Source organism: Cheilinus undulatus, linkage group 10 (assembly GCF_018320785.1).
Source record: "Cheilinus undulatus linkage group 10, ASM1832078v1, whole genome shotgun sequence".
NCBI classification, from domain to species: domain Eukaryota; kingdom Metazoa; phylum Chordata; class Actinopteri; order Labriformes; family Labridae; genus Cheilinus; species Cheilinus undulatus.
The window spans coordinates 5,854,109-5,866,076 of record NC_054874.1 but is presented as its reverse complement, the minus strand read 5'-3'; the positions used below and the strand labels follow the sequence as shown (position 1 = coordinate 5,866,076).

At 40.5% G+C, this 11,968-nt stretch overlaps 1 pseudogene; it reads left to right on the top strand.

Moving 5' to 3' along the window:
• The first annotated feature begins 1,363 nt into the window (after window positions 1–1,363).
• Window positions 1,364–1,837, top strand: LOC121516569 (annotated as a pseudogene).
• Window positions 1,838–11,968: the final 10,131 nt, after the last annotated feature.

Genomic DNA, 11,968 nt, shown 5'->3' with positions numbered 1-11,968 from the left:
TTTAAAATCAATCCTAAAACACACAAGGAGCCAGTGAAGAGAGGCTAAAATGGGGGAGATGTGGTCTTATTTATGTCGACCAGTTAAAAGACGAGCTGCAGTGTTTTGAATGAGCTGTAAGTGATTGAGAGATGTTTGGCTGGCACCAAAATAAAGGGCATTACAATAATTAAGACGAGTTGTGATAAAAGCATGCATAACCTTCTGCATAACCGTGTTTTATCAGTTCCAAGGTCTACCAGAGGTTTTAGAGCACTTCATGCTTCCCTCTGCTGACCAGCTTTATGGAGATGCTGATTTTGTTTTCTAGCAGGACTTGGCGCCTGCCCACACGGCCAAAAGTACCAAAAGCTGGTTTAAGGACCATGGTGTCCCTGTGCTTGATTGGCTGGCAAACTAGGCCGACCTAATCCCCGTACAGAAAGAATCTCTGGGGACACCAGACCCAACAACGCAGAAGAGCTGAAGGCCACTTTTAGAAAAACCTGGGCTTCATAACACCTCAGCAGTGCCACAGACTGATCGCCTCCATGCCATACCACATTGCAGCAGTAATTCATGCAAAAGGAGTCCCGACTGACTATTGACAGCTGTACAGTTGTCCAATGTTTCTGTGTTTAAAATCCTTTTTTATTCTAAGTAATATTCTAATTTTCTGAGGTACTGAATTTTGGGTTTTTATTAGCTGTAAGCCAAAATCATCAAAATTATAAGAAATAAACACTTGAAATATATCAGCCCACATGTGATTAATCTATATATTAGTTTACCTTGTTAAATTGAATTAGTGAAATAAATCAACTTTTTGATGATATTCTAATGTATTGTGATGCACCTGTATTTGTTCACAGTAGAATTGTCATATTCCTGCCTGTTCTCAACCTTTTTTCCTTAGGGTCCCCCACTTAAGCAGGAAAATCTTAGCCCCCCAGGACCCACTTGGAAAAAAAACATCAATTTTGATAGTTCTCACTGATAAAATCCAACATAATAGGCCTATGTACACTTGTTCTTGACAAAAAGACAAAAAAACAACAATGTTTAAACTATCCAGTATTACAACATTGTTTGAGGGCCACTCTGAAAACTTTTATAAAGAGGATCTGTTAATTTTCAAGAAAAAAAAGCAAAATTCTCAAGTTAAAAAAGTCGATTTAAGAGAAAAAAAGGACTTTAAAGGTTGTAAATGTATGTACTGTAAACCAAAACAGAATTTTTTGAGACCATAAAGACTGAAATCCAACCACTGTTTTCAATTAGGTTTCTTTTAAATTTTTAACTTTACACGTCTGATCATTCTGATCCCTGACCGGTTTTATTAATGTTTTGAACTCTTGCCGACTTTCTAACGAGCTCTGAAATCATGCAGTACATCATCGGCGGCGTAACCAATTGAGGGAAAACCACCCTCACCAACAGACTGATCAGAAACCTGCCCAACTGTTGTGTGGTCCATCAGGATGACTTCTTCAAGCCCCACGATCAGATTGAAGTTGGTGAAGATGGCTTTAAGCAGTACGATGTCATCAATGCTCTGGACATGGACGCCATGATGAGTACGATCTACGCATGGTTGGATAACCCAGTGAAGTTTGAGACATCTCGTGGCGTTGTTAACACCCTGGACACTGAGATCGTCCCAAAGTCTGACACCAAGGAGGAGGAGACTCACATCCTTATTGTGGAAGGCTTTCTGCTTTACACTTACGAACCTTTGATCGACGTGCTGAACCAACGCTACTTTATTTCCATCCCGTATGAAGAATGCAAAAAAAGGAGGTGCTCTAGGAACTACACAGTCCCAGATCCACCCGGCCTGTTCAATGGCCACGTCTGACCCACGTATTTGAAACATAAGAACACACGATTTTAAAAACTTGAAGCGTTTGAGTTTCTTAAAAGTGTCTTAAAATGTAAGACTTTTTAAGCTCTGAAATTGTAACTTTTTTTCTTGTAAATTTCAGACTTTGTAGGGTCTGAAATTCTGAGATTCTCAAGAATTAGGGGGGTGGGGTCCCAAAAATTGTGACAAGTTTTCACAAAAATTAACAGATTCTCTTCATTTTTTCATCTTTTAGGTTTGCTTTAATACATTATGTTTCTAATCGTGGTTTTAAAAATGTGTTTGTACATCTAATATTTCAAAGTAATGTAAAGAAGCTCGAACTACAAATGTGAGATGACTGAGTTGCAAATTTTTTTACAGTTTATTTTAATTTGGGCGTTACTGATATCTTGCTTCTTCTCCTCTCACTCCTGTGTGCCTTCTGTGTTTGCACAACCCCCTGCAGTCTCATGCCCTTATATGGGCATAAAAGGGGCATGTCTAATTAAAAGAAACGCGCACAAGCTTCCTGCTTACAAGAACCTGGCATTCAACACTTGGAAACAATCCAGCAGTTTAAGGATGAGCCATGAATCCCACAAAAGTTTCTCTAAAATGCTTTCCTTCCAAGAATTTAGTGGTGAATGAGGCCTTTAATTTTACAGCGAGTTCTCTTGGCTAATTTTGCTACGCACAGCACACAAGACAGCTCCAAGGTGACATGGAGTATGAGTCAATGCTTCATGTGTAGGGTGTAATTAATTAGGATGTCAAATGTGCAGAGCATCCTAGCCTTCATTTTTCTTCCTAATTGAGGAATAATTTGGAATTTGGAGAGGCTGCAGATCACGTGTAATGAAGATTGACACCTGTTATTCCTGCCTGTCTCCTCCACCCTCCACAGACTGCCATTCATTAACAGCCATGCCCTTTTTTCTAAGGTTATACACACGCTGTTCTCCTGAGCTCGTAACACAGCCACGAGGGTCGTGTCTCCATAGACGGCGACGATTGTCGGGCCCCGCCCACCTCTTATGACAGAGAGAGGACTGTGGCCTAGTGCTTGACTGCTCGTATCTATGTAACAGCTGTCTTCTTTAGAGTGATGGCTTCATTTTGACTCCTCCTGGAAGGCTCCTCTGTGGTATTGCCCCCCTGAAACTAATATCAGCGTTAACATATGTCAAAAGGTCAAATGTGTGTGTTTTCACCTTTCACACAACACATCCCAGCTATGATCGGCCCAACCTGAAATTAAAGCCGCTCCCTGAATGTGGAGGGAAGATTAATTGCCCTCTACAGCCTGCATGTACTTAGCCTCACGTCTTCAAAGTGTGGCTATGTGAGATTAGGTTGCTTTAAGCCACTAAGCGCCTGGTGTACACACAGACAGGGGACATCTCTTGCGTGCATGCACACATATGTAAAACATTAAAACGCACACGGCGACGTGAGCGTCTGTGCAGACAGGCTGAAGCTGAACAAACGTAAACGAATGCGGCACAGACAGACACACAGCTGCTAAACCAACCAAATGTCAATCTTCAATCCAGAGCAATTCAGTGGAGACGTGGAGCCGTGCTGTGCTGTCACAGGACAGAGAATCTTAATCAAACCTGAGCTCTGTCACTCCGCTGCTCACCTTTTTTTTCCCTCTCACACGAAATCAAATTAAATGAGGGAAGGTGGGAGGCGTGCGTCTGTGTGTGGAGAGAGTTGCTGGTCTGAAACAAGAGCAGCGTCTGCAGTGAAAGCACATCTAAATAATCATTGTTTGTGTGTAGCAGATTGGGCAGCTTGAAAGGGTTAAGCATGAGTGGATTAAAAACGCCGGCACACATCCGTTTCCATACTCTAATCCTCTTAGATCCCACTCCTAATACGTTTTTATATCTTTCCTATCTCTCACCGAGGTGAAATATCAGATTAGTTGCCAGGCTTTGACTATATCTTATTACAACCTTATCTAACACTGAGGGTTGTGAGCTTCAGTGGAGGTGGGGGCAGCCGCATGGCCTCGCTGCCTTTTGTCTGGAACATGCAGAATTAAGGTTTTTAGTGTTGGGTGGTCGTTGAGATTAGTCCAAAACAGATGATTGGTCCATTATCCCTGGATTTACAAGATGTATTACACTCAGGCAGGGCTAGCCAAAGCCTACGTGGGGCCCAGAGCAAAGTTGGTCTCGGGGTCCCCAATTACTAATAACTGTAACTGATGCAATCAATGTTTGATTGTCTGCACACCTACTGCATAGAAGCATTGCTTTTGCAAAACTCAAAAGCATATTTTTATATTTTGAGAGTACGACTTTTTGATTTTGGGCTCAGATTTTTCTTCAGTTTTTCGTTAAAACCTGTATTTGTGCTCTAAAGCAGTGGTTCTTTAACGTGGGGGTCATGAGACACTTAGAGGGGGTCGCCAGATGCCTTAAAAAAAGATCTACCCATTTCTGCCAATTTCAGCCATTTCTGCAATTTTAAAAGACGATGTAAAGTGAAATCCAAAATTTGTGTCTTAACACATGTACATGTGGCTGAATTCTGTGAAAGTTTTTCACCTCTTTCCTGGCTGGGTTTAATTTGGGCGGGGCCAATATGTGGGCTTGTGATGTCACCAGCCCACAGTGGTGAATGACCCCGCCCCCTCTAAAAGTGAGAAGTCAGAAATTGCATAACATTCAACCACTAAAACTATTTTTTTCTGTTCAGGAATGCAAGTAAATAACTATAATTTGACATATTAATCAAGAAATATTAATGTGCTTTACTATTTTTTCAGTTTTTTGTAAATCAGTAAATTTGAAAATTCATGGATAACAATAATAATTCTATTTTAGCATTAAAAATATCATTTGGGATAAAGAGCTTCTACATATTGGTGTATTAACCATTGCAGAAACATAAAAATGATTTTGGTAATTACCAATGCTGTTAATTTAGGGCAGCTGTGGCATAAACCTTACTTTGGATAGGGTTAGGGTGGTCTAATAAATTTATCAAGCACTGTACATATATCAATGCCAACACCTAACAAATATCATTGGTGTATTGAACTGGTAAGAAAAAGACTGCCCTCTCAATTCAACAGCTAATTATTATTGAGAGACTATGTTGAGATAAATACTTTTTCTTTTGCATGAAAGTCTGCTGTCCTTGATGAACAGCCCCATCTTCTTGCATCCTCTACAAACTTTAGTTTAATATGTTAGGCTGCAGATTGTTTTCCCCTAACACCGAACATGACTCTCCCCTCTACTCCTACAGTCTCTTTATTCTAGCTGTCACAGATGGACCCTGGATAAGGGATGAGGAAACGCTCCCAAGATGGCGTTTCCCAGATCTGGATCTCAACTTTGAGGATTTGAGGGTGGAGTAGAGAAATGACAGGATCCTGTGTAACTCTCAGGACTCTCCAAAGTCAGAAAAATAGCAACTGTTTGAGAAGCATTTATTCAGCAATTTACAGATTCATTCAAAATTGCATCTGACCGACTTCAAAGAGAAGAAACTACTTAGAAAACAGTCACATTTCTCACAGGGGCATTGTGTTAGCAGCTCTAATGTGAGCCTGATATGCTCTGTACCATGTGGCTAACATTAGCAGCTAGCTCCGCCAGCCTTCGTTCCTCTTTGCAGATTAACATCATGCTTTGATATGTGGCCTCTTCCATAGACATAATATACATAGACGTCTGATTGGCTGTGTTTTCCTGCTGCCACGATACGTAAGCTTTTCTGCCATATTGCCAGAGGCAAGACCGCCTCACAAGCATAAACTAAGCGACAACCTCCGGTCCTGAAAAATGAAGCTAATGTGGAAGTGCAAAAAAATTGCAAAACAACGAGTGGATCTCACTGTATTGGAGGGGGGGGGGGGATTTTTTGTACCACAATGGTTTAGATTATATTTGGGAAAAACCTCACTGCGCACTGATTGGCGCGTTTAATTTGACTGACAGATAGCTTGACAGGCAGAAGCTACATTTCTGTCAACCAGAATGCTAGCTAGCTAGCTGACAGGAAGTCGCGCTTAGTGGGCGGGCCATTAGGTTGATCCAAAGTTCGGTAGAGACCAAGATTTCAGTATGGAAGCCGCTGCGGATTGGCTTCAAGAGCCGTTTGAGTCTGCTTATTGTAAGCAGACTGCTGACATCATGCAGGGTTTGTCCAATTCTTTCTATAGACTATGGCATATACAATTATAAGAGGAACCTTGAGATTTTCCGAATAAAAAGCATTCGTGTTCAAATAAAACTGATGTTGATGAATCACTTTTGTACTCAACAGTCTATTTTCATGTCTCAACTAACAGTAAGACGTGAATATATAGAATTATATTAGCAGACAGATTATAAAATGTAAGGTTTTACTCTGTTCTACTTAGTGCCAGTTAATGTGTCACATTTTTTTAATTTGTTAAATCAACGGCAGCATTTGTTAAAAAGCCTGTTAATGTTTATACGTGTCTGCGTGCAGATTTTCTGCATTTCTACCCAGTTTATTCTTGGCACTCTCCTGGCTGATCTCAGTGTAGTTTGCTGCTTGGGCCCCTGGTTGCAACTGGGCCCTAAGCTGCCGCTGGCCTACGCCTCAGCCCGGCTCTGCTTCCAGGTTCTGTTGCTCACAGAGAAGTTTAAGAAAATACCAGACCCTCAGGGTCAGGATGTTTAACGTTAATGTTGTAATATTGTCTGTTCAGGATGTAAATTGAAGCTTACTGTCTGAAAAACAGAGTGCTCCGAGGGCCCATCATGTCCACACATGTAGCCTTTTGATTCTGACGTTCACAATAAATCTATTTGTGGAAACAACTAATAATCCACACCGTCCTCCAACCTGAGACCTTCACTCAATTTCCTCACTACCTGCAGCAGAACTAGATCTCACTGCTGAAATCGATCATTTCCTTGCAAAAGTTAATGAAACACATGAGAACACACAAGTGGAATCAATGAAGTGCTAAAACAGAGGTTGTCCATATATCTCAACTACCTAGTGTTAAACAGAAAGAGGCTCGCTCTGGCAGTACAATTGAATAATGAGATCTGCCGTGAACTTGCACACAAAGTTGCCAATTAGTTTGAAGCCGAGTGCCTGGAGATACAGCTGGGAAAGGGGATTCATGCGACTCTTAATCCACACCAGAGATTAGGGGTTGCACTTTTGCCCAACGAGGTCCAGATGGTGCAATGCCTTATTAGGTCACCTTTACAGAGTAGTTAATAACAATCTGGTTTGTCCAAAAGTGCTTTAGCTGCTTTCTGCTACCAATGACTACTGTACTTTTCTGTAGTTTCGGATGCTTAATGGCTCCTGCAACCTAATTTTATGATTAGTTAATGGGAGAACCTAGAAAACACAGATCAACCAGTCCTGCCCAGTGCAGGGCTATTCAGTTATAAATTCAACTGGGCCAAGTTTTAAAATCAAGAAATGTAGCTGGGCTGGACATGTTCGGCGCCCAGCAAGCAGCTGGTAATGCCAAATTTTGGAAACAATACAGATCAATTTAATTTAAAATATACACTTTTTATTCATAGCCTCCCTTTTAAATTTGGCAACATGACAGAAGTACATCAAAAAGTGTGTAAAACCATAACAAGCTGTGTTTGAACATAACCTGAGGTAGTAGAAATGTTGTTTTCCCTTGAATAAAAATAAAATAAATAGAATGAAAAACAAAATGAAATTCTTTAAATAATAATTATGGTCACATCTTACTCAGGCATATCTTAGAGTGCATCAAATCTCAGTTTGCACAGTTGTAGCTACAGTTGAAGAGGACATGTTTTATACTCTGTATTTCAGGGCCACTTTTGGTTGCCCTCTGCATCTCTGACATGACCACAGACTGGGCCACTTGGGGGTTGGCTCTGGGCCGCATGTGGCCCCCGGGCCTCTGATTGAATAGGCCTGCTTTAGTGAATACATCTACGCCCTGATGCATCTTCCTCCAACAACTTCGGTCTACTTTAAAAAAGATTTAAAGAGACCAGGTCCTTCATCCTCCTGCAGCTGATTCCAAGTAACAGAAGCAGTCTACCTGAAACTCCTTTCCCCCATTTCTAGATGACTTTGGGGACAGATAGCAAAAGTAAGTCTAGAGACGGGGTCACAGACCGAAGACTGGAGCTTCCAACACTTTTCACATGAATAAAATCACACCAAGTATGCTGGGAGAAGGTTAAGATAGCCTTATAAATAAAGACATGCAAATTATTTAGTCTCAAAGTGGCCAATAAGGGCCAACCTGAGAATACGGAGTATTAGAAATAAGTTAGAGCATTAACATTTGTTAAGTGGTATCAGTATCTAAGGATTTAAGATATTGAGCAGATGGATGCTCCTAAAAAACATTTCTCTGTCCATTCATTATCTATACGGCTTATCCCATTTGAGGACACGTGGGGCTACAGCACATCCCATCTGTCATTTAGTGAGAGAGGAGTAAACCCTAGCCTGGCTGCCAGTCAATCAATCACTGATTTTGTTTCATGAATAAACTTAAAACAACAATGGAGAAAAGCTGTTAAAAGTGGCCACATCCCTGTGGCTGCAGGGCTTAACCAAACTGGGGTGTAAGAGACAATGAGTAATGATTAATTGTGATTTAAAAATCAAATGCACCAAACACTGTTCTAACAGCCCTACTGTTAAATAAATACACCTTACGAAGTGCATTTTTATTTAACAGAGCCCTAATTCACAAATAAGCAACTAACACCGATATAAGATCATGCACGGGTACACACACAGGTGATTTGCACTGGATTGATAACAGACATCCTGTGTGATTGTTACAAATGACCAGAGGTCCCAAGGTAATCCTAATCCTGTGCGAATAGGGCTTAACAGTCAAAAATATTAATAACAGTAAATAAATAATACTGAACATTTAAGAAAAAGGATGCGCCTTCATTTATGCATTTTTATTCAACAATGAATTGTATTTGTGTATGCTGTAGTACAATATGACATTTTCAAACTGTAAAAACTTTTCTTAAAACAGAATGGCCTTTTTATTTGTAATGTTAACAATGTGGTGGGCACCAGACTTAACCCTTTGGAGAGTAATATTGACTTTATAGTTAAGCCATGATGTGAACAAACATCAGGATACCAGAGAATAAAATAGAAGGAATTGAAATAACTTAAAGGTCAAAATAATTAAATATATGCAGAATAAAGATAAAAATTGGGTTGAAAGTGACAAAAATTTGGGAAATAGATGGTGAAATAGCAGCAAACAGGGTCTAAAGTGGCAACATTTGGCTTAAAGTGGCAAAAAAAAATACAAAAATGGCCTGGATAATGTGTAAAAAAAATGATGTTGAAAAAGGTGAAAAGCAGTTAAAGAGTGGCAAAAGTGTCTTAAAATGGCAAAAATGTGATTAAAGTATAAATAATTGGCTAAAAGTTTAAAGAATGGGTGATAAAAAATAGTAAAAAGTGGTTAAAAGTGGCAAAAATGGGTTAAATGAGGGAAAATAGATAAGGAGAAGCAACACAAACGGATATTAGCAAATATGGGTCAAGAGAGGAAAAAAGTGTAAAAATTGATCTTTAAAAAGGTGAAGAGCTGATAAAAAGTGGCAGAAATAGGGCTAAAGTGGCAATGATTTTGTAAAAGTGTTAAGAATTGGAGGTTAAAAATGGTGAAAAGTGGTTAAAAAGTGGCAAATATTGGTAAAGTGGCAAAAGTGGGTTAAATGTGGAAACTAAGCGGCAAAATGGCTGGAAACTGTGGTGAAAAGGGGTTAAAAAGTGGCATGAATAAATGAAATAACATGAGACACTTTTCAGCTCTGATATGAAGTAACTGTTCGCCCAGACGCTACCATCATGGTTACTGATCCAATACAAATGCACTGATACATCAATAAATCACAGCTGGGCCTGTTCACTGGGGTTTCAGGGGCCCAGTTAAATCTGTGGACAGGCCTGCAGGTTAAACCATATATAGAGAAGAGAGTGCTTGCTCATTTTAAAGCACATGTAATGGAGTGAATTTTGCTTTTCTAAACTGGATTCTATTTACATGTAACAGCCTGAAATGCTGCTCTGCTGAAATGTTGGCTCTGGTTTGGTGAAGAGGTTTCAGTAGTAAGTGAGAGATAATGCAGCTGTTCAAAATTTCTCATACTTCTAATATTAACTCTGAGACGTTCAAGAACCCACCTCTGTCTATCACAAAGTTCCTTTTCTGTATCTTTTAGTTCCTTTTAACAATGAGCTACTAAATGCACACCTCTGCCACTAAACCAGTCAACTACAAAAACACTGAGTCACTCTGACACAGTGCCAAACAAAGCACCTTTGACTTATTCTCTGTGCCTGCAGTGCTCGTATAGTCTGCCTGCAATGCAGTGCACTTTCATATCAGCATAGAGAAGGCACCAGTTAATCCACGGGGTTATGATAGTGAAAGTCCTCCTTTATCCACCTTAAGATGATCCTGCTTCTGCAGTCCTGCGCGGGGCAGATATCAGTCAGAGCCGAGCAGAGGGGAAAGAACAGGAGTTTGTGCAGAATGTACACCCCGAGGTCTGCGAGGGGCCATGATGAGTCGCCCACAAACAGCGCGGGGTTGTTCCACCTTTGTGATCAGTGAGGGATGGAGCAGAGGAGGAGCCGGGGCGGAGCACTGACAGCAGAATAAACACATATTGATGGGAAAGTTTACCAGTGTGGCTGCAGCAGAGGCTGGAGGAAGCTGTTTGTGGTCTCTCCCCTCTGCTGTGTGAGTTAACTCAATAAAGTGTGCAGTGGAAAGACAAATGGTGCATGTATGTTTGAGCGCTGCACAGTTTATAATCTGAAGGTGGACCCTGTGGAGGTTTTGACCGCTGGTGGCACCAGGGAGGAGAGTTTCCCCCTCTTTGTTTGTCATGAAGATGCTTTATTCCTCCACTAGCTGAAGCACACATGCTGTTGTTTTTCTGATGTGTTGTCAGGGTTAATTCAGAGAGACTGCATGACAGGCAAGGACAAAGAAAGGCAAACAAGGCCAACAATGCACACTGAAAAATGTTTATATAAGGGTATGTTTAACAAGGATGGAGCATGCCTGTTTGTTTGCTGTCAAGGATTCCTATAATGAGGCTGTAACTTTATAAGTTCAGGATTCTTGGAGTAATGTATGTATATTATTACTTTTCTCATTATTAGCCATTTAATTTGATTTATTTTAGGAAAACTTGAAATTATAGCTACACATGTCAAAGACTATCAAGAATGAGACTTGTGCATTTGTCAACATAAGTCATAACTCAATCAGTTATAACTCACTATTTCTAAATACTCTGTATGGACAAAAGTATTTGGCCACACCTGTAAGAGGTCACATATTTTACCCTTTTAAGACAATTTTATATCGGTCTCAGAGGCCCCCAAAACATGCTTGTGAGGTTAGTTGCTGAAAAAACACTCCAGTATTGGATGTTTGCAGGTCTAAAACCCCTCTATTTCAACCCCGCTCAGAACTGTTTCTGTGTCCGTGGGCTTTATATGTTATTAAACTGTCTGTCTCCGCCCCCTGACCACGCCCCTATCAGGAAATGGATGTGGCTCTCCTGTTTCTCCTCTCACCTCAGGTAGCCCTGACTGCAGTGTGCAGATCAGGGCGGAGCTCAACGCCGCTTAACGTCGGCATTCCATTGGCTGAGTTGGAGCTCAACGTCGTCAGTGGTATTTAGTAAGGTATTTACTGATTTGGAGTTTATGTAGATGAATTGGAGAGAAATTTAGGTGTTTTTAGCTGATTAGGAGGGTTTTTTTTTTTTTTTTTTTTTGAAACAGGATGAATAAACTCTTTAACCAACCAGTACAACTCACCACATATCATGTCAACACGTTTTTTAAAAAGAGCTGACGCTCTAAAAAAACTCTTCAGCAACAAGTGACACACTGCTACCTTTGTGTCTGTGTAACCTGCAGAGAGGATCTCATGCAGTGTCTCTGGATCAAACCAACTACGGGGAGAGGGGTGGATGTTTTTGAGGTTTGGATATAAAGCACAAGTAGAGGACTTGCTTTGACTTGAAAAATATTAGAGATGACAGGCTCATACTTAAAAATAGGGGGATAAACGGCAGAAATTACAAGTCGGGAGTCGAGCGGGAGAAAGGGTAAAAAAGCAGTTGC